This window comes from Perissodus microlepis, chromosome 2, assembly GCF_051167445.1.
Source record: "Perissodus microlepis isolate ML-2025 ecotype Zambia chromosome 2, ASM5116744v1, whole genome shotgun sequence".
NCBI classification, from domain to species: Eukaryota; Metazoa; Chordata; class Actinopteri; order Cichliformes; family Cichlidae; genus Perissodus; species Perissodus microlepis.
In genome coordinates this window covers 20,936,372-20,960,064 of record NC_140462.1, presented here as the reverse complement: position 1 = coordinate 20,960,064, position 23,693 = coordinate 20,936,372, and the positions used below count along the sequence as shown (strand labels likewise).

General features: G+C 43.7%; 1 pseudogene; it reads right to left on the bottom strand.

Moving 5' to 3' along the window:
• Positions 1-78: 78 nt before the first annotated feature.
• On the bottom strand, positions 79-23,401 carry LOC146392719 (uncharacterized; annotated as a pseudogene).
• Positions 23,402-23,693: the final 292 nt, after the last annotated feature.

The following is a 23,693-nucleotide window of genomic DNA, read 5'->3' as shown; positions in this document are numbered from 1 at the left end:
GCATGGTATCATCTATCTGTAATTATTTTAGGTTCATGGTCCAGATACATGGTGTAGCTGTTGTAATGGCAACATTTCTCAACGAGAAAATAGTGTTTTGAGAACCTGTACTTTGTGTGCTGTTTGATAGTTTGTGTGCATCTAATTCCATAAGAATCTTCTGCAGGACCTCAAAGGTGTACCTGAGTTCCAGAGGGTAGCTCAGGTTCAGTGAATAGACCAGACCAAGCAACATTGCCACTGCAAAAGCTACATTGCCCAACTCACCCATCACTTCCACCCCCTCTAGAACAATCATAACATCCAGAGGGTCATCGCCAGGCTCCGCACCCTCTGATCGAAAGACACAGATTCCAAAGACTGTCTCTGCTATGGCAGTGGCGACGCTTTTATCAACTTCCTGTAACAATAAAACAAACAAAAAAAGATAATGATTTTTCACTAATGTCCATTGCAAACAGTTTTAAAAGTACATATCTGTTTTACATTAATGTAAAATACCTAAAAGCTTTATAATAATGTAAATGTAATCAAAAATGACTGCCCGATATTTTTCCTGACTCAAGAGAAGTTCATTCAATACCTCAACAATGTCCTGTCTTTCAAAATCTTGAGTTGTGATAGGGTTGGCTGTGGCACAGGAGGTAGAGCAAGTTGTCTACTGGTTTAATCCCTGGCTTCTCCAATCTGACACTAAAACTATCAATGGGTAACAAACTGAGCCCCAAGTTGCTCCTGGTACATCCATTGAAGTGTAAATGTTACATAAAAATCTTGTATGAATGTGTGTATGAATGAGGTTATTATAATGATATTATAATAATGATAGTATAAAACACTCAAGAATGGTGCGTGTAGTATCCAGTGAGAAAAATAAAGCTCGTACTTTTCCTATTTTAAAAGGTCATTTTTATAGCCACCGGTAATTTACAGGAAAACCCCACCCCCTGAAACACACGTATGTAGTTCAAGCTTATCTTTGATCATCTCCTTAGTTAAGGATACAGGCAAATTAACATACCAGGTAATCCTTCACCAGCTTCTCGGGATCTTCATTCAGGTACACGCAAAGACCTTTAAGGATGCATTCTCTTCTGATTTCAACAGCATCAGTCTTAATACACAGAGGGAAAAAAACAAATATATATTAAAATCCATCTCAATGACCTAGCAGTGGGAACTTTTACTTAAATTAACAGGAATTTGTGAGAAATACAGAGGCTATTGTTTTACAGTCTTAATCTTTTCAAATAGTCTTTATGTGTTTTAGACAAATCTGTCATTTTAATATTATTTTTTACTTTGTATATTAATTTAATCATGCCATACCCCCAATTCAAGAAAGTTTAGATGATGTGTACATAAAATCAGAATGCAATGTTTTCTTGGTCTCAAAACTATATGTCACTTACAAATGAATATATAAAATTTTTAACATGGGAATGTGATGATTTTTAAGAAAAATATTAGCTCATCTTGAATTTGATGAACTGGCCTGCCAGCTCTCCAGACCTTTCACCACCTGATAACATTTGGCACGTGATAAAATGGAAAATACGACAAAAGACTGAGGCCTACAAAGCAGGATGTTGGCATATTCAGGTACCATTACTTTTAACTCTGGACTCATTCTGTTTACCGTCTAGCGATGAATTTGTGCAGCAAATGTTGAATCTGATGTTTTAATAAACAGGGCAGTAAAATAAACATTGTAGTTCCAGTAAAATGCTTTTCAGTGAAGTTGCTTAAATTGCTGTTGTTTATTTGTAAGGTGACATCGACACATTAGAGTCTGAAAATGTAAACTGGACTCACTTAAACACTAAAGCTTACCATCCCACAGCCTGATAAAGGAGACATGGAAATCACGTTAGTTTGTCTGTAGATCAAAGTGAAATCAATTTCACTAAACAGATATTTTAGGTGAACTACAAATTTAACTGATTAATTCTCTAAACTGTGTTCTAGAAGCTGCAGTTCAAGCAGAGTAAAATGACTCAGCAGATTAGAATCAAGTACAAAAACATTTACACATTTTTCTAACTCACTAAATTTCTATGTTCATTTGTAAGTAAAATGTGGTTTTCAAATGCAAATCACTGCATTCTGGTTTTAGTTACACTTTACACATTATCCAAACTTTCTTTAGTTGAGCTTGTAAAAATATATCTTGTCATACCTGGTCTTAATTTTTCTCCCTTGTACTCCTGTCACGGTCTGGCTGGCAGACCGTGGGGAGATGGGGAAGTAGGACCCAAACGCCGGACTCTTCAGTGCAACAGTGTTTATTTACGAGGTGGTGAAGTAAACAACAATTAATCCCCAGTTTCCCAGACTCCCAGTGTCTTCTTCTCAAAAGTCCCCGTGTAGTGCTCTCTGCCCCAGTGTCCCTGCACTCCTCGTGCTCACTGCTCCTTCTCGTCCCACACTCCTCCTGAGGGGAAAACAATAGAGGCAGCTGTTACAACTTATCCCAGCAGGCATACACTCACACTTGACTTGACTTGCTTGAAGACTGCCGTGTAGTCAAACGCAATAATCCCGCGTCGGTGGAAGCTCCATCGCTCATCTAAATAGCTCCCCCGACGAGCCCAGATGAGGAGCAGGTGTGCGGCCAGGACTCCGGGTGTGGCCAGCCCTCAAGTTAGGCCACGCCCCCAGGGCTGAAGGTGCCTGTAACTTGGCCACAGCAGAAAGGCAGTACATACACACACACACACACACATCTCTGCCTACATACAGATGTGCCAAGGGGCAGTGCAGACAACACACCAAATAATAATAATAATAATAATAATAATAATAATAATAATAATAATAATAATAATAATAACAACAACAACAACAACAGCAACAGTCATAGTCCCCACTGCCCACGGACCCCGAGTCCCCAGAGCCGGGTCCGTGACAGTACCCCCCCCCAAAGGGTCGGCTCCCGACGACCCAAAACAAAAAGACCACAACCCAACCACCCCAGGGCGGGCGGCGGGGGGACAACAGGACGGAGGGCCGGAACCAACCCCCAAATGACCAAATAGTCCATCTCAAAAGTCCCAGAGGCTCAACCGCGACTCCAGCGGAGGCACAAAACAGTTCAATAACCCCCCAAAACCGTGGTGGGAGAAAAACAGTTCAGGCAGCCAGTAACTATAAGACAAGAGTTCAGGTGGCCTACCTCGGGTCCCGTGATAGCAACAGAATACTTCAGGCGGCCTGCCACGGGTCCGGTGGCAGCGGCGTCGCAACAGCTCCGGCGGGCGGCCACGGATCCGGTGGCAGCAATGTGACAGCTCCGGCGGCCGGCCACGGGCCCGGTGGCGGCGGCGTCGCGACAGCTCCGGCGGCCAGCCACGGGTCCGGTGGCGGCAGTGTGACAGCTCCGGAGTCCGGCCACGGGCCCAGTGGCGGCGGCGTCGCGACAGCTCCGGCGGGCGGTGGAGTAGAATGGCCCATAATCCCCGACGTGCTGGACGAGGACGGCGTGGACGCCGATCCTGCACACTGACCCCCTGCTCAGGCTGAGCGGGTCCCTCCGGCACGCCGATCTCCGGCTGTGGCTGAGCGGGTCCCTCCGGCTCGCTGAGCTCCTGCTCGGGCAGCTCGAGCTCCTCCGCAGGCTCCTCTGCAGGTGGCGCGGGCTCCTCCTGCTCGCCGAGCCCCTCTGCAGGCGGCGCGGGCTCCTCCCGCTCGCCGAGCCCCTCTGCAGGCGGCGCGGGCTCCTCCCGCTCGCCGAGCCCCTCTGCAGGCGGCGCGGGCTCCTCTGCAGGCGGCGCGGGCTCCTCCCGCTCGCTGAGCTGCTCCTCCGGCTGCGGCGCGGGCTCCCCCCGCACGCTGAGCTGCCCCTCCGGCTGCGGCGCGGGCTCCCCCCGCACGCTGAGCTGCCCCTCCGGCTGCGGCGCGGGCTCCCCCCGCACGCTGAGCTGCTCACCTGGTGGTGACAATGGCGACACGGCAGCAGCAGGCGGTGGATGTGGTGGTAGAGCAGTGGACGTGGAAGGTGGAACAGATGACGACTGAGTGACTAGCTGGGCGGCTAATTGAAGTGAGGGTGATACGGCTATCATGAAGGGTGGAGAGGATGAAAATGATACAGCCGGCACAACAAATACCAGGGGTCCAGAGGCAGCTGAGGCTTCCAGTTCGGCCTCTGGGGAAGCCCTAGGGAGAACCTCCGTTTCCATGTGGCCAGACTGGGCCAAAACGTCATCTGGGTCTGCATACTCCGAGCTCCCTAGCTCCAGGCTCACAGTCTCAAAGTGAACATTTTCAGAGTTTTTGGAGGTAAAGCAAACAGTTTCTGACCCCACCGACTCTGAGCTAACGACGTCAGGGCTGTCTATGCAAAATTCTGCCCCAGAATTAGCACTCAGACGACATTTGTCTGTCAGTGGTCCAAAGGTCTCCACTGGGGGTTCAGTTACACCTTATACAGTTTTTCCATTGCTAATTGCCGTAGCGGCTATAGTCTCTATTTCCATGTTCACAGGGAGGGAATTTACAACACCGGCAGAGTCCATTTTACTCACTGTGGCGTCCAGAGCCGCTGGTCCTGAGTCTTCAACAAGCACAGGAGTGAGTGTAGACGAGGCTGAACGCTGCTTGCGAGGACACCTTCTCCTCCGTGAAGGCGGGGCCGTGTGCATGGAAATCAGCTGTTCATCTGTGTTTTGATTTTCAATGACAGGATTTATTGAAACAATTGAGTCTGGTTTACTCACTGCGGTAATGAGTGCTGTCGGACCGTCGCCAGCTGACCGGGCTGAAACCGCAGGAGTGGGTTGAGGTGTAATGGGGTGATGGTGGCGAAGGCGATATCCCTTCTGTAATGGAGGGTCAAACAATTGTGCCGCAAGCATCGACGGGAAAGCCCTCCGCCGATGCGTGAAAAACCAAGTGGCTAGAACCTCTAGGAGAGCAGCCGAACTTTCCTTGCTCGGGCCACCCAAGCCAAATAATTCAAAACTTGAGCTCTCCCTTAAATTAGTGACCAATTGCTTAAGTTTGTTAATGTCCAAAAAGTTCATGGTGAAGGTAGTGGATGAGAGATAATTGTCAAAGAACACTACCTGTATATGTCTCTTGTGTGGGTCTACAGCCTGGATTACGCTCCGGCAGTAATCCCATAGCTGCGCGAGTGATCTCTCCTCCGTGGCAACTCCTGAGTTTGCTGGGTCCATGGTGGTTGGCGGGATTATTCTTTCACGGTCTGGCTGGCAGACCGTGGGGAGATGGGGAAGTAGGACCCAAACGCCGGACTCTTCAGTGCAACAGTGTTTATTTACGAGGTGGTGAAGTAAACAACAATTAATCCCCAGTTTCCCAGACTCCCAGTGTCTTCTTCTCAAAAGTCCCCGTGTAGTGCTCTCTGCCCCAGTGTCCCTGCTCACTGCTCCTTCTCGTCCCACACTCCTCCTGAGGGGAAAACAATAGAGGCAGCTGTTACAACTTATCCCAGCAGGCATACACTCACACTTGACTTGACTTGACTTGACTTGACTTGACTTGACTTGACTTGACTTGACTTGACTTGACTTGACTTGACTTGACTTGAAGACTGACGTGTAGTCAAACGCAATAATCCCGCGTCGGTGGAAGCTCCATCGCTCATCTAAATAGCTCCCCCGACGAGCCCAGATGAGGAGCAGGTGTGCGGCCAGGACTTCGGGTGTGGCCAGCCCTCAAGTTAGGCCACGCCCCCAGGGCTGAAGGTGCCTGTAACTTGGCCACAGCAGAAAGGCAGTACATACACACACACACACACACATCTCTACCTACATACAGATGTGCCAAGGGGCAGTGCAGACAACACACCAAATAATAATAATAATAATAATAATAACAACAACAACAACAACAGTCATAGTCCCCACTGCCCACGGACCCCGAGTCCCCAGAGCCGGGTCCGTGACAACTCCACCCTTCTTGGCATATATCTTCATAAGGTTTGCCGAATAACTATCCAGCTGGGAGAAGAACTTTGACTGCAAATGGAGTGTCGTAATTATCTTGAATTCTGCACCCACCTACAAAAGGCAGGATAATAATCCAATAGACAAAACTCAGTTTGGCTAATAATAAGAATACATTTATAACTGAGATTTATACAACACCTTTCACAAAACCCCAAGGTGTTTAAAGAAAGAAGACAATACATATAATTAACTAAATAAGCAATGAAAATATTTAGATTATAGACTTTGTCCATACTGGTGAAATGACCATAACAGCTATGGCCTAAACATAATATTGGCTGATGATTTAATGAATATGTTAAGCAATGTGTGTGTGTGTGTGAACAATAGGAATCTGAACAATCTTTCCACAATCAAGCAGCCCACTTGTAGACCAATTAGCAACTATCATCCCATTTCTAAAAGTTATACATTTGCTTGACACACACTTTGCAAGGTGGACTTCAGATGTACCAGGGAATTTCTGTGCAGTAGTCTGAGCCACTTCAATACTAGATGACCTCAAATGAAGGAATTAAAAATGATCACCTACCTAAAATACAATTTTGACAATTAAACATTAATTATCTTTAAAGGAGGGAACTGCAAGTCTCCAAGTTTATTAAGTAGAAAAATATTTAATTTCAAAAAAATTAAAAAACAGGAAAACATATCTGTTCATGTTTTGTCTTTCCTCATCAGTGTACTAAAAACACTGTTAAATAAACCACTGTCCATCAGTTGCAACTTACAAACTTACAAATTTCAACAACCCACACATAAAATGTAAAATTATCACAACAGTCTCTTTGGTAAACCCGAAACTAGCTTATGTGCAGAGGTTAAGTTATAAACAATATCTATATTTAGAGTAGCTAAGTCTTTAATATTAGGCTATCGTGCTTGTGCTAGCATGACATTGTGCTATATTCTTGCACTAACGTGTTAGCTAGCTAGAATGGCATAAACAAACAGATATTTAAAAAAAAAAAGAAACAAATCTGAATAAATAGAACTGAAAAGAATTGACAAACTAATGATACCTTTGTGCAAAAAGTATTTTCATCAAAATGGATGAAGATAGATTCATTCTTACCTTTCCAAGATGACCGCAAAGCAAACCATGTGCTTTCCTGCCCAGTGTTGCCAACTCCTCAGTAAGGAAAATCGCTATTGGTTGTCCTAAAAGTCGCTAGAAGTCGCTAAATGACGTCATCGCCTAATTTGCATAATTGGTCATGCTAATCTAATTGTAACCTATGTTGTTGGAGAGAGAAATAACATCGTGGAAGAGACATAAAGTGAGTAAAAAACGTCCTAAATGCATTTAGAGTTTATTTAGAACTACAAATTAAATTTCTTTTAGCAATTGTTGTTTTTTTTTTTTAATGTCACAATTCCAACCCTGCTCCTTTACCCGGGCTTGGACCGGCAAAAGTGACCCGAAATAGGCACTCTGGTGGAGTTACTTTGTGTGTGTGTGTTTATAAGTAGTTTTAAACCTTGTGATCCACAAAACAGCATAAGAGTAAAAGAAGAACTGACTGCGTTACAGCACCCGCTGCTTGTTGAGAGTAAAAGCGATACGCGCTTTCACGTCTTTTTTAGCGACTTTTTTTTAGAAAAAAAGTCGCTAAGGGGTCTGAAAACTCGTTAAATATAGCGACAAAGTCGCTAAGTTGGCAACACTGTTCCTGCCTCCTGTTGTTTAAAATCTCACGTGATCTTGTGATATCACAAGCCTTTAAGGCAGCTAACCACACTTGTTATATTTTATCATGTCATATCAACAAGAATAATTTTAAGAGGTGCTAAGTTGGTAAATTTCATGTAGATCTTATATGATTTTATTACGTTCACCTTAGAAACATAAATTCATTGTGTCCAAATTACATGTTAGAGTCTTGTAATTGCAATAACCACCAAATTTCCCTTTTTTGAGTGTATGTCAGTTAACTGTATCTTGAGTTTTCTTTCAGTCACTTGAGTCGGTCACCTAGAAGTTGAGAAAAGTTATCTTATGTCCCACCCACGGGATAACTGTTGTTTTTCTGTGCTGTAATCTCTGCAGTGGACTAGCCATCTGTCTAGGTTGTGCAGTAAATGTCACCTGGGACAGGCAGCAGCTCCAGTGAGCCCTTGAAGTGGGTAACTGGTAAAGTAAGTTGATGGAACATCATGTTTTGTGAGATAGCCTTGATAATATCGACTGAGAGGACAAGCTTATCGGGTGTTTACTGTACTCAAAAGTATAGTGAAAACTAGGGTCATGTTTCAAAAGACTCATATACAATTGGAGTCAACCCCTGCTGGTCATTAGAAAGAATTCAGGTTTTAACTGCTTCTATAAGCATTCGGTTTTTGGTCTGAAAAGTCCATATTTTATTTTTTACAGCTGATTCCAGTGAACATAATTCTAAGCTAGAAAAGAAATATAAATACAACCAAACACTCACAGAATCTCTCTTTCAGCAATGATAATAATAATAATAATAATAATAAACTTTATTTATAAAGCACACTAAAAAACCAAGGGTATACCAAGGTGCTTGACAAAAATAAAATAGGAAAAGGGAGATGGGAGGGAAAAGAGAAAGGACCTGGCACGTATCAATTATAAAAACCTTGACAATCATAAGATATAAAAGTAGTTCACAAGCATAACGGATAAAAATGTACCAACGCACACCAAGTGTTAACTAGGTGGAAAGGCAAGATTAAACAAATAAGTCTTCAGCCGTGATTTAAACAGTGGCATAGAGTCAGACATCCGGATAGAAACAGGAAGGTTGTTCCATAAGACCGGGGCAGCTACAGCAAACGCGCGGTCACCACGAGACTTCAGCCGAGAACGAGGTTGCTCCAGAAGAATTTGGGTAGCAGATCTAAGTGCTCTGACAGGAGTGTGTAACCTGAGAAGCTCATTGAGGTAGCTCGGCGCCAAGTTATTAATGGTTTTGTAGGTGAAAAGTAATATTTTAAATTGAATACGGTATTTAATTGGAAGCCAGTGCAAGCCAGCAAGAACAGGAGTGATGGAAGAAAACTTCCTGCTACCTGTCAAAAGGCGTGCCGCCACATTCTGGACAGTCTGCAATCTAACGAGAAGGGTGGAGGAAAGGCCAATATAAAGAGAGTTGCAGTAGTCCAACCTGGAAGTCACGAATGCGTGAATGAGTTTTTCCAGGTCAATGTGCGGAATATAGCGCTTAGCCTTAGAAATGAGGCGCAGCTGATTAAAACTAGACCTCACAACAGCAGACACTTGCTTGTCAAATTTAAGCGAGCTATCCAGTAGTATGCCCAAATTACTGGCATAATCAGAAGGAGAGCTAGCAAAAGGCATCAGAGCAGCACACAGTTGGTCGCGGGGGATTTTACTATCAAACACCACGATCTCCGTTTTCTTTTCGTTCAGGACAAGAGAATTACAATAATAATGCAAAACATTGTCCTGAATACAACCACAAGGCGGTAAGACAATATATGTTTTGGCATGGCGTGAATGTCCATGCCTGTGCACACAGTGTACCATCTAATCATGTTGTTTTGGAGCAAATATCATCTCACTGGTATTTTTCTCCCTCTCGATGTACTATATGTGGTACTGTTCTGCTGCTGCCTCCTCTCTGGCACTCACATTTCAGCAAAAGGATCCCAACATTAACTAACTGACACTCCCCCTTCCACTGTGGGGGAAAAAAGTATAATTTCCATGAGTAGGACAAAAAGTTAGCATAACTGTCAGAGGCGATCACAGTGTGTCAAACTCAAACAGGAGAAGGATACCAACTCGGCAAAGGCAAGGAAACAGATTTGATTCACCCACTGACTGTGGGCAAGCTTTCCATGAAACTTTAGCCCTGAAGAATTAAACTGATCATGAAAACATGTAAGAAAAGCATGATTAGCTATATGGAAAAATTCAAGTGTCATCACTTTTGTACTGGATGGCTGAAATGGGAAGTTTTACAACTGAGGTAATCCAATGCTAAATGAACATAGATGTGGGTGAAATCTCTTGAATCATTCACAGTTAATCTCCAAATCATATCCCCTTATTACAATTTCGCAGCTGTTTTAAGAAATAAATCCGTTTCCTAAAAAAACAGGAACATCAGTGTTAATGATACACAACACTGAAATGAGAGAACAATAACAGGGTGTGTAAGTGACTGACGTAGCATCTGTGATGTCACCATTGCTTAACAAAGGCCCATTTTGAAATCTCAAGGTCAGCATTTTGGCCACCATCTGTGATGAGTAGGGATCAACTGCTGTCAATCAGGAGGACACATACTCATACAATCACAAAGTGGACCCACCCTAAAGTGTCCTTTCTGACCCTAATGTGAAAAACAATTTTCAAAATGAACATCATGTTTATTCTATAAGAACGCCCATTAGCAACCAGACTTCCTTTAGCAACCAGAGGCATTGACTAAGGAAGACTAGCATTGGCTTCACTTTTTAGATGCAGCAGCTATATCCATAGTTTATACAGTTTATAAGAATCAAAGGTCAAACATTTATTAACCTCCTAAGACCCGAACTCTTCCACGGCATGCATTTTTAATTTCTCTTTGATATTTGGGCTGGTTGGGGCCCGATGAATGTAAAAACAAAGAATTACCAGATTTTTTTTTTTTTTACCTTATTTTTGTTTTTAAGAAAAATAAGAGCCACATCTTAGGATATTCGTTTAAAATTTTGATAGAACAGTAGCAGTATAATGTCCTTGTAAGTGGATATCTGGCCCTTGCAGAGCAAAATTGAGTATTTTGGTCTAAATAAGCCAAAATGTGATGTCCACATATGTGGACGCCAGGTCCTAGGAGGTTAATCAGGAACATTTTTATTTTTATTTGTTGGTGATAAATGGGATGTGTTTATGTCACAGTTCATACTCTTTATTTAGTTTTAGTTTGTTTTCATCATGACACAGCCTAATGTTAGCAACAAAAATCTTTCTTAATAGTTGTTGATTGAACCACCAAGAAAGAGTTGACCACAAATGCATTCCAGTGACTGTCAGGAAGCGGACTTGAGAAAGCCCAACCCAGAATAATAAAAGAGTTCAGAGTGACCCTTGTTCCTTGATCAGTAAAATGCAAATTCTCATGACCATTGATCAACAATTACTGATCAAAGTCATTGTTTAAAGACCATTGATCAATGGCCATGAGTAATTTTGCATATTTGCATATATTTGATCAAGGGAACTGACCTCACAGCCCATTGATCATTCAGTGGTGGTAGTTTCAGTCATTATGTACTGTTATAAGGTTAGGGAATCCAGCAGTCAGTTGAGACTGAAGAAGTCACTTGGATGAGTGACGAAATGTTTCTCACACTGAAAACGCTACGTCCAGATGTGTCTGTGAAGGTTCTCAGTCATCCAGGTCATCGTAGTCAAAGGAGCTTGCAAAGAAAAGCGTCTGGACTTCTTTAAGTTTACTTGAAGACGTTTCACCTCTCATCCGAGAAGCTTCTTCAGTTCTAAGGTCAAATGGTGGAGAGTCCCAGATATAAACCTAGTGGGAGTATCCCCCCACAGAGGGACAAAAGGACCCCCTGATGATCTTCTAATCGCCTGAGCCAAGGTGTGAAACTGGGTGTGGGTCCCAATCAGCCAGAGTTTCGGGTGTGTTCATTGTGAAACCTGGCCCCACCTTATCATGCGAATTCCTGAGGTCAGATGGCCCAGGATGTGAGTGGGCGTTAAGGCGTCTGGGAAGGGATCTCAAAACTGGATTATAGATGGCAGAGAGTTGGTGTCGTAAACCCCCGCCTCTGTTCAAAGATGGTCGCTCACAGTGGACATAGATGGCTTCTTTCACTCCTCTTTCAAACCATCTGTCCTCTCTGTCCAAAATGTGAACATTGGCATCCTCGAAAGAGTGTCCTTTATCCTTAAGATGCAGATGGACTGCTGAGTCTTGTCCTGTGGAGGTGGCTCTTCTGTGTTGTGCCATGCGCTTGTGAAGTGGCTGTTTGGTCTCTCCAATGTAGAGGTCTGGGCATTTCTCGCTGCACTGTACAGCATACACCACATTGTTAAGTCTGTGTTTTAACACAGACTTCAACACTGTGTTAAAACACAGACTTAACAATGAAGAGCCACCTCCACAGGACAAGACTCAGCAGTCCATCTGCATCTTAAGGATAAAGGACACTCTTTCGAGGATGCCAATGTTCACATTTTGGACAGAGAGGACAGATGGTTTGAAAGAGGAGTGAAAGAAGCCATCTATGTCCACTGTGAGCGACCATCTTTGAACAGAGGCGGGGGTTTACGACACCAACTCTCTGCCATCTATAATCCAGTTTTGAGATCCCTTCCCAGACGCCTTAACGCCCACTCACATCCTGGGCCATCTGACCTCAGGAATTCGCATGATAAGGTGGGGCCAGGTTTCACAATGAACACACCCGAAACTCTGGCTGATTGGGACCCACACCCAGTTTCACACCTTGGCTCAGGCGATTAGAAGATCATCAGGGGGTCCTTTTGTCCCTCTGTGGGGGGATACTCCCACTAGGTTTATATCTGGGACTCTCCACCATTTGACCTTAGAACTGAAGAAGCTTCTCGGATGAGAGGTGAAACGTCCTCAAGTAAACTTAAAGAAGTCCAGACGCTTTTCTTTGCAAGCTCCTTTGACTACGTCCAGATGTACAAAATCAAACTTTCAGGATTTACTTACCTGGATGATTGAGCATGCGTCCACAGACTGTATATTAAAGTAGTCAGTGAAATCCAGTTGTGAAGCCTCGAGCTGAATCCTTTCACTGTTGCCCTCTTGGTATTTTGAAATTGATACATGTAAGTTTTGTATCTGACTGAGAAATTTTAGGACACCACATACTCAGTCAGTCCTGTCACATATCATCCACCTTTGTGACTCGTTCTCTCATTGACTTTTTTTTTTTTTTAAGAATAGAAGGAAAAGGGAAAGGAAAAATGTAAACTGCATACAAGAATACAGCTGCTGGCGAGTGCTGACACAGCTCATGTGAGTGGGCTAATTGTCTTGAGTGTGTAATTTTATTGTGTGTATTTTGTCCTTAAACATTTTGCAACAGCACCAGAAAAAGCAGCGTCCATGACAAGCACAGTACCTCCTGCCAACAGTCACCACTGCTTGCTCTGTTATGTCTGCAGTGGATGACCTAATTAGTTCATATCTGGCAACTGAATGCAATGAAGAAATGTTTGTGTTTTTATCCCAGAATCAGCACATTATCAGGTACATCCAGATTCTGAATAACAATGATGTGAACTGCATCTGTTCAAAAGAAAAAAAAACCATTGTGATTGTGATTGGGATGAGCTGAAGTCTTTCGTGCATTGGTTACTGTTGCACCCCATGTTGCATGTTCTCTGTTTACTGGTCTCTGTTGTCAGGGAAGGGAAGCCATGTGATAATAATGTGTTTCCCTGCAGATAGTACCTATTAGTACATTTAAAACCATAACTAGCGAAACTGTCATCAGTTAATTATATTAACTGAACGTTTATTATTAAGAAACATTCACAGCCAGTGGAGAACTCAATGAAAATATAGTTTAAGTTACTGATTAGACGATTCTTCAGTCAGTACTTCAGTCAAGGCCAAATTTGATATGTTACTCATTTCTATGAGGGGTTATGATGCCCTTTCTGATTCATTCTCATTATTTTGGTTAGGTCTGACATCTATGTAGCTGACTGTATCAAATATTTTATTGTTAGATATTGCCTAAAACAATATGTATATCTCCCCTTCTGTTTGTTGCTAGGTTTTTGGAGATAGCATGGATATTTCTGACAAATAATACAGTAATTTGTACAGTATTGTCAACGGTTTGTCCTAAATAAGACACAGTCACTGGTCATGTGACCTATCACAGGTGATGGCGCTGCCTTGCACTTTATTGTCTGATGAAGAGCAGGTGTGTTCAAAACATTATACACTGGATTATACACTAATTTTGGCCCTGCTCCTGCCAAATGTGGTGAATTTTTGTTTGAGTTACCAGTTTTGTTTCTATTCAACTTTTGAGTAGAGTTCTGTTATCTTTTATGTGCCCAGCATTTAGATGTTTCTGTACAATTTAATCAAGTTTGTTTTTGGGTTAAATAAAAAACTTTTTTTTGGACTTTCCTTCACCGCTCGGACCATCACAGTACCAGATTATATTCTACTGGAGTGCGGTCGCCCTGCACTGGCATTTCCACACACCTGCAGGCAATTGAGCTGCCGGCATTTAAGACCAGCATTCACCATTCGCAAAGTGATCTGCTAACCTCAGTTAATGAGGAAAACCTTTTGTTGTCCTCTACAGTCTCCAAGCCAACTTCCATGCACCACCATTGCTTATACTCTTGTTTTGGAAAATCTTGAATAAACTGCAACAACCAGGTGAGCGTATCTTTGAAGTGAGGTTTATTAAAAAGAAAAGGAAAACACTGCAGTGGAGAATATGTTTAGAGCAAACACCAAACAATTTCTGAGGAAGGACGCCGCCCTGAACCATTTTATACCTTCCCAGAACACTCTCAAACGAAGAACATTCCACGACACACCATATATCTCTATACCTTCAATCCAGCTCCTTGTCCGTCTCCCATTCTAAGAAAAGTTATGACCACCCGTCACCTCCCTAAGAGCAGGATGTTCTGGAGATCTTCAAGTCTACAATGCACCCTCTGAGAGGTGTAATAAAACCTGAGGCCCACTTGTGATAACATTCCACATGCATGTATACAAAGAGGTGTCAGGAGTGATTTTGCTATACTAAAGTAAGAAAGTGATGTTACTATTACCAATGTGATATGATTAAAATATGTGACCAATACATAGAATAAAGAAATTTCCAGTACACTCTCCATTCATCTCGTTGCTGGTCCATTCATGACAGTTCTTCTGTTCCTCACACCTGCCAAGTCTGCTCACCTGCCTGCCCCTCAGCCACTGCCACTGTGCTCCATGGAATACCTACTCTGGAACTCCACTGGTGCACTTTGACCACTTACACTCCCCCAACACCGGTCCTCCACTTGCACACATGTGCTGAGACTCCTGGTCGTGCTTCCCCTTTACTCCATGTGCCTGGATTAAGCTTCTTTTGCAAAACTAGTTTCTCACAGAAATCCTAGTAATTACGTTTATGTCATGGTCCTGGGTCATTTTGACCCAGCGTTTTGTGTTTTATGATTATGTCCCTCTGTTCTAGTTATTCGGTGTCCTCCCCCCTTGTGTCCGACTCGGGTTCTAGATTTCCTGTTTTGTTCTGAAGGTCTGTGTCTGTTGTCATTGTGTTCAGCTTGTGTCCTCCAGTCATCATGTTTATTCAGATCAGCTGTTCTTCCCTCCTGTGTGTGATTACCCGATTACCTTGTGTGTGTATATTTAGTGGGTGTCAGTCTGTGTTCATTGTCGGCTCGTCTGCGTTCATTGTCGGCTCGTCTGCGTTCATCTGTGTTCCTTGGTATCCTGTTCTTTAGTCTGCGTCTCTCTGCTCTGCTCTCCATTTTGTTAAGATTTCAGTCAACTGCCTGCATTTTGGGTCCTTTTCCTCCTACACCACACGGCTCACCCCACCAGCCGTGACAGTACGAGCCGACCAAACATGGACCCAGCAGCATCCGCACCTTCCCAGGAGTTTCGGGAGGAGGGCTGGGTTTCAGCCCCCAGCAGACTCTGGACCCCTGGAGGTTAAGAAGCCAGCTGAGGACCGCACCCGGCTGTCGCTGCCTGAGCTGAGTCAATGCTCTGTGCAGCTGCAGTCTGCTATGTGTTTGCCAGAGGCCCGTGCGCCTGCTGGTTCTGATCTGTCCCTGCCAGAGGCCACCGTGCCTGCAGGTTCTGATTTGTTCCTGCCAGAGGCCCGTGCGCCTGCTGGTTCTGATCCGTTCCTGCCAGAGGCCCGTGCGCCTACTGGTTCTGATCCGTGTTTTCCAGAGGCCTGTGTGCCTGCTGGTTCAGCCCTACGTGTGCCAGGGGCCCCTGTGCCCCCTGGTTCAGTGACTACTTTCGCTGGGGGTTCTGGAGAGCCTGGCCAGCACCTTCCTGTCTCCGCTGGAGGGCCTGAGGAGCCCGTCCAGCCCCAAGACTCGTCAGCTGGAGGTTCAGGGGAACCTAGCCAGCTTCCTGCCTCGTCAGCTGGAGGGCCCGAGGAGCCCGTCCAGCTTCCTGCCTCGTCAGCTGGAGGGCCCGAGGAGCCCGTCCAGCCGCCAGCTGCAGCCTCATCATCCTCGCCGGCTGCAGCTTCATCCACGCCGCCGGCAGCAGCAGCAGCTTCATCCACGCCGCCGGCAGCAGCAGCAGCTTCATCCTCCGCCGGCAGCAGCAGCAGCTTCATCCTCCGCCTGCTGCAGCCTCCGTGTCTTCATCCTCGCCTGCTGCAGCCTCCGTGTCTTCATCCTCGCCAGCTGCAGCCTCCGTGTCTTCATCCTCGCCAGCTGCAGCCTTGCCTGGTGCTGCGGGGGCCACGCAGCCTTTGGGTCCCAAACTGCCGCCTCGACATCGGCGGTCATCTGCCAGGCCGCTTGTTGGGCGTCATCGTCGTTATGGACGACCTCCCAAACGCCGCCGCTGCCTTCCGCGCGGCCGGCCTCCGGACTTGTGTCGCCGCCGCCATTGCTGTCCGCACGGTCGGCCGCCTGAACTGTTTCCCCGTCGCCGCCGTTGCTGTCCGCACGGTCGGCCGCCTGAACTGTTTCCCCGTCGCCGCCACTGCCTTCCACATGGTCGGCCCCCGGAGATGAACTGTTCTAGGCTCCTGAGTTGTCAGCCTCCGGGCCGGCCTCCTGAACTATGTTTTGGGACCCTGTTCAGGGACTCCAGTGTGTGTTGTGTTTTGGACAATTCTTTTGGATCACTGGAGCTTGCTTTTGTTTGGTTTTGGTCCCTCCGTCCTGGGCCCCCCGCCACCCGCCCTGGGTTGGTCGTCTGTTTTTGTTTTGGGCTGTCTGGAGCCAGCCCTTGGAGGGGGGGTACTGTCATGGTCCTGGGTCATTTTGACCCAGCGTTTTGTGTTTTATGATTATGTCCCTCTGTTCTAGTTATTCGGTGTCCTCCCCCCTTGTGTCCGGTTCGGGTTCTAGATTTCCTGTTTTGTTCTGAAGGTCTGTGTCTGTTGTCATTGTGTTCAGCTTGTGTCCTCCAGTCATCATGTTTATTCAGATCAGCTGTTCTTCCCTCCTGTGTGTGATTACCCGATTACCTTGTGTGTGTATATTTAGTGGGTGTCGGTCTGTGTTCATTGTCGGCTCGTCTGCGTTCATCTGTGTTCCTTGGTATCCTGTTCTTTAGTCTGCGTCTCTCTGCTCTGCTCTCCGTTTTGTTAAGATTTCAGTCAACTGCCTGCATTTTGGGTCCTTTTCCTCCTACACCACACGGCTCACCCCACCAGCCGTGACAGTTTACCTCACAAATTTGAGTATTATCTTTATCTCCTAGGTTCTGTGCATCATTAGTTCATAGCTCACATTCAGTTGACTTTGTCAAAATCATGTTTGTGTAAATAAAGTCTTGTAGTCATGCTCTCCCGAGTCTCTGTGTGCGCTCCGCTATTGAGTCTATCATTGGGTTTGGCCTAGGCCATGACAGAAAAAAAATGTCAGAGAAGTGCCTTCTACTACTACAACAAACTATATCTTGCACTGATTAAAAGTATGTCTATATGTGCAGATGTGTGAGAAGGCAAAGTGTAGGCAAAGTAAGGAGCCCATCTCACAAAGACACTGCATACGCACATTCATTGTGAATTTATTCATCCAGTGCATACATACACAGAGTATCTTGCCAGCCATGTTTGTAGCCGGTCAAGACAACTGATGTTTCAAAGACGTGATGTAACCAAGTGAAATCTTTTGTTGTCCAATCATCTTCAGCAAAGACCACCTCCAGCAAAAAAATAAAAAAAAATCATGCTGTATGAAGGCGGGGGCCCATCTACATCAATGTGATTTGAGATGAATGAAACAGGACAACACAGAAAAGATTAGAGAAACAAAATGAGAGGAGAGATGAGAAGGAGACAAGAAAGGCCTGAAAAATGACAAATACAGTGAAAGCTGTAATGAAGGCAATGATGAAAGAAGAAGTAGAAGGAGAGAGGAGGAGAGAGAGGAGGGGGGAGATGTGTGTAGAAGTGGGAACTGAATAATGAGGAAGGAAGGGTAGAAGTGAGATGAATGGTGGGATTGGGGATGGAACAAGGAGCAAGAATCACTTTGCTTAATGTTGCCTTCATAAAACGTGGCAACGTCCTTTTAGCAATATTGTAAATGACTGAAATAATCTAATAAAATTATTATCAAGCCAGTTTACTGTAAACAAATATCGTGTACTTCCACCTTTCACATATAATGATATAAGATTACAGTTTCACAGTTAATGGAATGCCAAATTGGTCTCAGTTCTGATAGAAAGTCTACTGCATTTCTGCATATTTAGTTGACCAATAAGTAGAAAGGATGAGAGAGGAATGAAGGATAAAAACTAAAATCAACATTTGTCTCTCAACATTTGATATCTGTAAGATTGGCTGTAGCTATTTTTGCTCTTTTGTGACCAAAATGGTAACAAATCCAAAATATAGGATTTTGGGATATCTCCTTATAGAGAGGCAGCACAGTGGTGGGGTCCCAGTGTGTACCCAACCTCATGTCTAATTACAGCTTAGATAGGATGAGGCCAAAGCGCATGCCTGGATTAGTCAGAAGAGGATGGATGGATGTTCCTTTAGACAGGGTATATGATTACTTGTTTAGACAGTGTGCTTTATACTTTCACAGTGATCTACCATTTAAAAGACAAGTGGCTTATGAATTTCTTACTTACTTCCACTAAAAAGAGCATCTCAAAAAGGGTAGCCCTGGCGGAGCCCATCACCCCCTGGGAACAAGTCCGACGGTGGGTGATTCCCCTAATCTTTTTCTCAAGACAGAGTAATCTGCCTACAGTGAACATACAGTTCAAAGTGCCCCTGGGAGCTTAGACCAATTATTAACAAATACCATAATTAAAGAAAGAGATATCATTACAGCATTAAAACGGCATTGTTTAAAACTGCATGATTTACCCAGCAGAAGGACCTTAATAGAATCTTCTGGTCATTGACTAACAAAGCTATTATTTAACATGGGGCAATAACAGTTCATCTTTTAACATTTACCAAATATCTCATAACCCATTTAGTATTTCGATTAGGGCTTGACAGGACTTGGTCATTTTTAAAAATTCACATACTAAACAACAACTACAAGCTGATATCTTCCACGTAAGCCCCATTCATAAGCCTGCTGTCATAAAACCAGCCCTACTTAACCCTAACCCTACTCATCAGTTGAATTGTTGAGCTAACCAGAAACACACATCATGTCATTATTTTTGTACTTAATTATATGAAATAATTATATGGTGATATGAAAATTATCATAATATACTTATACTTTATTCTCAAGAGGATAGGATTAGAAGTGGACCTTAGAGTGTATGTACACTCTACAGCAATTGCAAGCTATTCCTACTAAACAGTCAAATCTGAACATTTCCTTTCTCTAGATAAGTTGCCAATGAGGCTGTGGAATAAGTGCAATGTTTTGTTAAAATTAAAACTTAACCTTGCCTTAACAGGAAACAGTTTAGCTTTTTTGGTCATAGTCATAGACAAAGTTTGTGGAAAGGGACAATACTGCAAAAGATTAATAGAACTGGATCAGTGAACCACAAACAAGATCAGAGTACTGGCAACGAGACATATTTATTTGCTTATGGCACATTAACAAGACAGATTAAAACAAAGTCCAGTGACTTTCATGATTTCACGCTTGTCAGCTTTAAGATTTTTTTTTTTTTCTACAACCAAATCATTTAGTTTGGTCAAGCTGAATGTGTCTGATGAATAAGCACTCTCTTGACAGTCAAATAAAGGAACAAAAATTTATGATGAGATTGCCTTACAGACAACCACTCTGAGCTAAATGTAACGTCAGAGCTAATTACCCTTGAGTTTGGTCTTTGATAGCAACATTTGGAGTGACTCATCAGAATAAAAACTTTTTGTCCTCTAGGAGGATGTCTGTGCTGACTGCCTAGCATTAATGGCATCCTTAACATCCCTCTATTTACCTCTTCTTGCATTTTTCCTTGCAACTTATAGGTACCATTAAGATGCACACGCCCTTTTACTTGCCCGTAATCACATTCCTTCCTGCACTGTAAATGCAGGAAGGGTATATGTGTCATTAAATTGTACGGGCCAGCGCCTTGATTCAAGGACAAGCTGGCTGGCCTTTTTTACAGCTCAATATGTACCAGTCACTCAAGTGTGAGGGTGCATCATCACTGCTATCTTCACTATCAAATACAGTGATATAAACTAGGGCACAAGGAGTGCAGGGTGCAGCCAAGGTTGTTATCATCCCACTTTGATGTACTGAGGGAAAATTGCTACATGGTTGACATTTGAGTGGGTGAACTGACAGCTTATGAGAATACATAATAATATAAGCAGTGACCAGGACCCAAAAATTGAGAAAACAAACAAGCAAAGAAAAAACATGTAATTAATCAATGATTTGTGTATTTTTTAGATCTTTTAAAACAAGACAGACTGATACGGCGGGGATCGCCGATATGTTTAAGAAGCGGCTGAATACCATGAACAGAAAACAAGGCAACATGAGGGAAAAACTAAACTACAACCTATACTGGGATAAACTAAGATTAACTATGAAAGCTGTAACAAAAAACATGAACATGAATGTGGACAGGAGCCTGTGAAACAGTGACGTGAAACATGAACATGAGCATGAACCTGAAGAGAAGCAAGAAATAAACCTGAGACCTGGAGAAACGTGAAGTAACACAAACGGACCACCCGACACTGAACAGAGGAGACAGAGGACTTAAATACACAGGAGGGTAATGAGGGAAGTGGAAACACCTGGGGAAACACAGCTGCCACAGGGCAAAGTAAAACTGAACACACTGAACATGGAGACACCAGACACACCAGAATATGAACACAAGGAGAGACTAACGCACAGGCATAACTGAAAGTAAAACACTGAGGACAAAACAGACTGCATAGAGGACAGGAAAAGACACATAAATCAGGAGACATAGATGAAATAAAGACTGGAATAAAACTCAACTAAATCCTAACTAATAATAACGACACAAGAACTTCAACTATTTCCAAAATGCTGAGTTACAGACCCAGCCCGTGACAGAGACAAATAAAGTCATGGCTATTGGTCGTGGTCTTTGTACTTATATGTCTACCTGGTTTCTAAGAATTAGTGACTTTTCTCTTTGTGTTTCATAGTTTTGTTTTATTTTATGTGCCTCCCTTTTTCCTTCTTTTATTGCCTCTATGCTCTTATTTGTGTGGGTTTATTTTTAGTCTTCCTTTCAGTAAACTTCCTGTTTTATTTTTCAGTGTTTCTGCTGCCTTCATTTAATACTAGGGATGTTGATCGAGAAACGGTTACTCTAGAGAACCAGATCCAAGTAGTCTTGGAACTAGTGATGGTAAATTTGATTCTTTTTACTGAATCGAGTTTTAATGAGTCACTCACCAAAGTGAATCGGATTTTTTGAGTCATTTGAGTCACTGAGTCAGTTGACCAGAGAGTGCAAAAAATGTACATTTTCATTCAAACTTAATTTGTTTCTCTTTTCATGTAAATCCTACTGCTAAGATGAGTGATTGTAAAAGAAAACAAATGTTTTATAGAGCAAAAAAGAGCAAAAAAAAATTCTAAAGGGAACATTTAGTTTGTTTATTTTTATTTTATTAGTATTTTTTACTTAAATTTGTCAAATATATATATATTTTCTCATCTAAATGTCCACTGAGCTGTGCGCCAGGGGGCGGTAATGCGCCTTAACATTGGTTGGCAACCAAGAAGAAGAAGAAGCTGTGAGCCAGGAAGGGGGGGGGGTGAGTGAGTGAGTGATTTGTTCGCTCTATGATTCAGCACAGGAAGGGAGGGGGTTAGTGAGTCCTGAGTGATTCGCTTACGCTACGTTTCAGCACAGGAGCGTGGGGGTTAGTGAGTCCTGAGTGATTTGCTTACGCTACGATTCACACACAGGAGGGTGGGGGTTAGTGAGTCCTGAGTGATTCGCTTACGCTACGATTCAGCACAGGAGGGAGGGGGTTAGTGAGTCCTGAGTGATTCGCCTACGCTACGATTCAGGACAGGAAGGGAGGGGGTGAGTAGCTCAAATGTGCTGCTAGCATGTTAGCAGAGCGATGCTACTGTGAGCATGTGAGCTTCTACTCAGGGTTTTTTCTTCCAGTTCAGAGCAGAAATGTTTTTAAGATACTGGATGTTGTGCTTTTCTCCACAATTTTAATTATAAGCTAGATATATTTCTGCTAATGAAATTAGTTTGCTAACAGCAACAGGAATGAGTCAGTGAGTCAGTTGGGCTTGTGAATCATGATTCATGAGTCAGTAAAGTGATTCTCGAGTATTGAACGGTTCGTTCATGATTCGCGCATCACTACTTGGACCTGGACTCCAAGAAAGTTTCAGCTCTTTACACATATCTGAACAGACAGCATGCTAACGCTAAACTAGCCATTAGATCTCCTAAATAGAGCTATACAAGACACTGACTTTGATAAACACACCAAACTACATGCTGTTGGAGCTTCCATACAGAGTCTCCTTAATGCCATGCCTCACTGTCGCCATCACAGACGAAGTCTGGACTTTGTGGATCCACCCTCCCTTTCGAGACAATCAAAAGGTTTGTCTTCGTAAATGTTTATAACTAAATGTCATGTCACATATTCATATCTGTTTACACTCCATGGTTACATATAAATTTGTCTACAAATTACTTTAGCTAACACTAATGCTAACATACTGTCTAGAGCAGTCTTTCTCAAACTGTGAAAGACTGCTCTAGACACTAGTGGTACTTGGGCTCTCTGTAGTGGTACGCGGGAAATCTCCAATTTTTTTTAAGATTAAATAACATACCATTGTGGAGGTATGCAAAGATGACACAAGAGTTCCCGAGGCTCTTCTGGGAGCCGGAGTCAACCAGAAAACGTCTCCCCAAGCGTGAGTCCTCTATGAAGAGCAGCCTTTCCCTATCGGGCTCATTTCCCTGGGCCTTAAAACTGCAAAGGTGGCACGGCGCTGTCACGCTGATGGTAAAACCACAGGCAACTGTCTGAGGAAGACGTCAGTGAAGAGGAATCCGCCTCATCTGTTCCTAGTAAGGACAGCATGCTCTCCATGAGCTCGAGTGTGGTACCATCACCCAGGCCCAAGAAAGAGAGGAGAGGAGTTTCTCGGAGAGAGAGTAGCGCGGTAGCAGCAGCACCTTGTGAGCGGTGTATTTCTCTTGGGTGGGTGGATCCTGCAAGACGGTCATCACATGACTGGTGGACAGCAGATCCAGCGAGGCCACCACATGATGGTATTTCATCTCGTCGGCTAAAACGCCACAAAGAGCAAACTGAGCTTTGACGTGCACAAACCATGAAGGAGGTCCGTGAAGCCAAAAATCTGCAGCTTAACCACCACAGCAAAAATTTAAACGTACAGCCCTGCTATTACTTCCGACATAAATGAAGACAGAAAACTAAACAGCAGTAACGTTTGTAGGGTTACTGAAGTTGGGCTAGCTGGTATATACACAACCATGGTTAGCATAATATAAACACAGTGAAGCTGGAGGATGAAAGCTAACTTTTATCCACTTGATAAAAGTTAACATG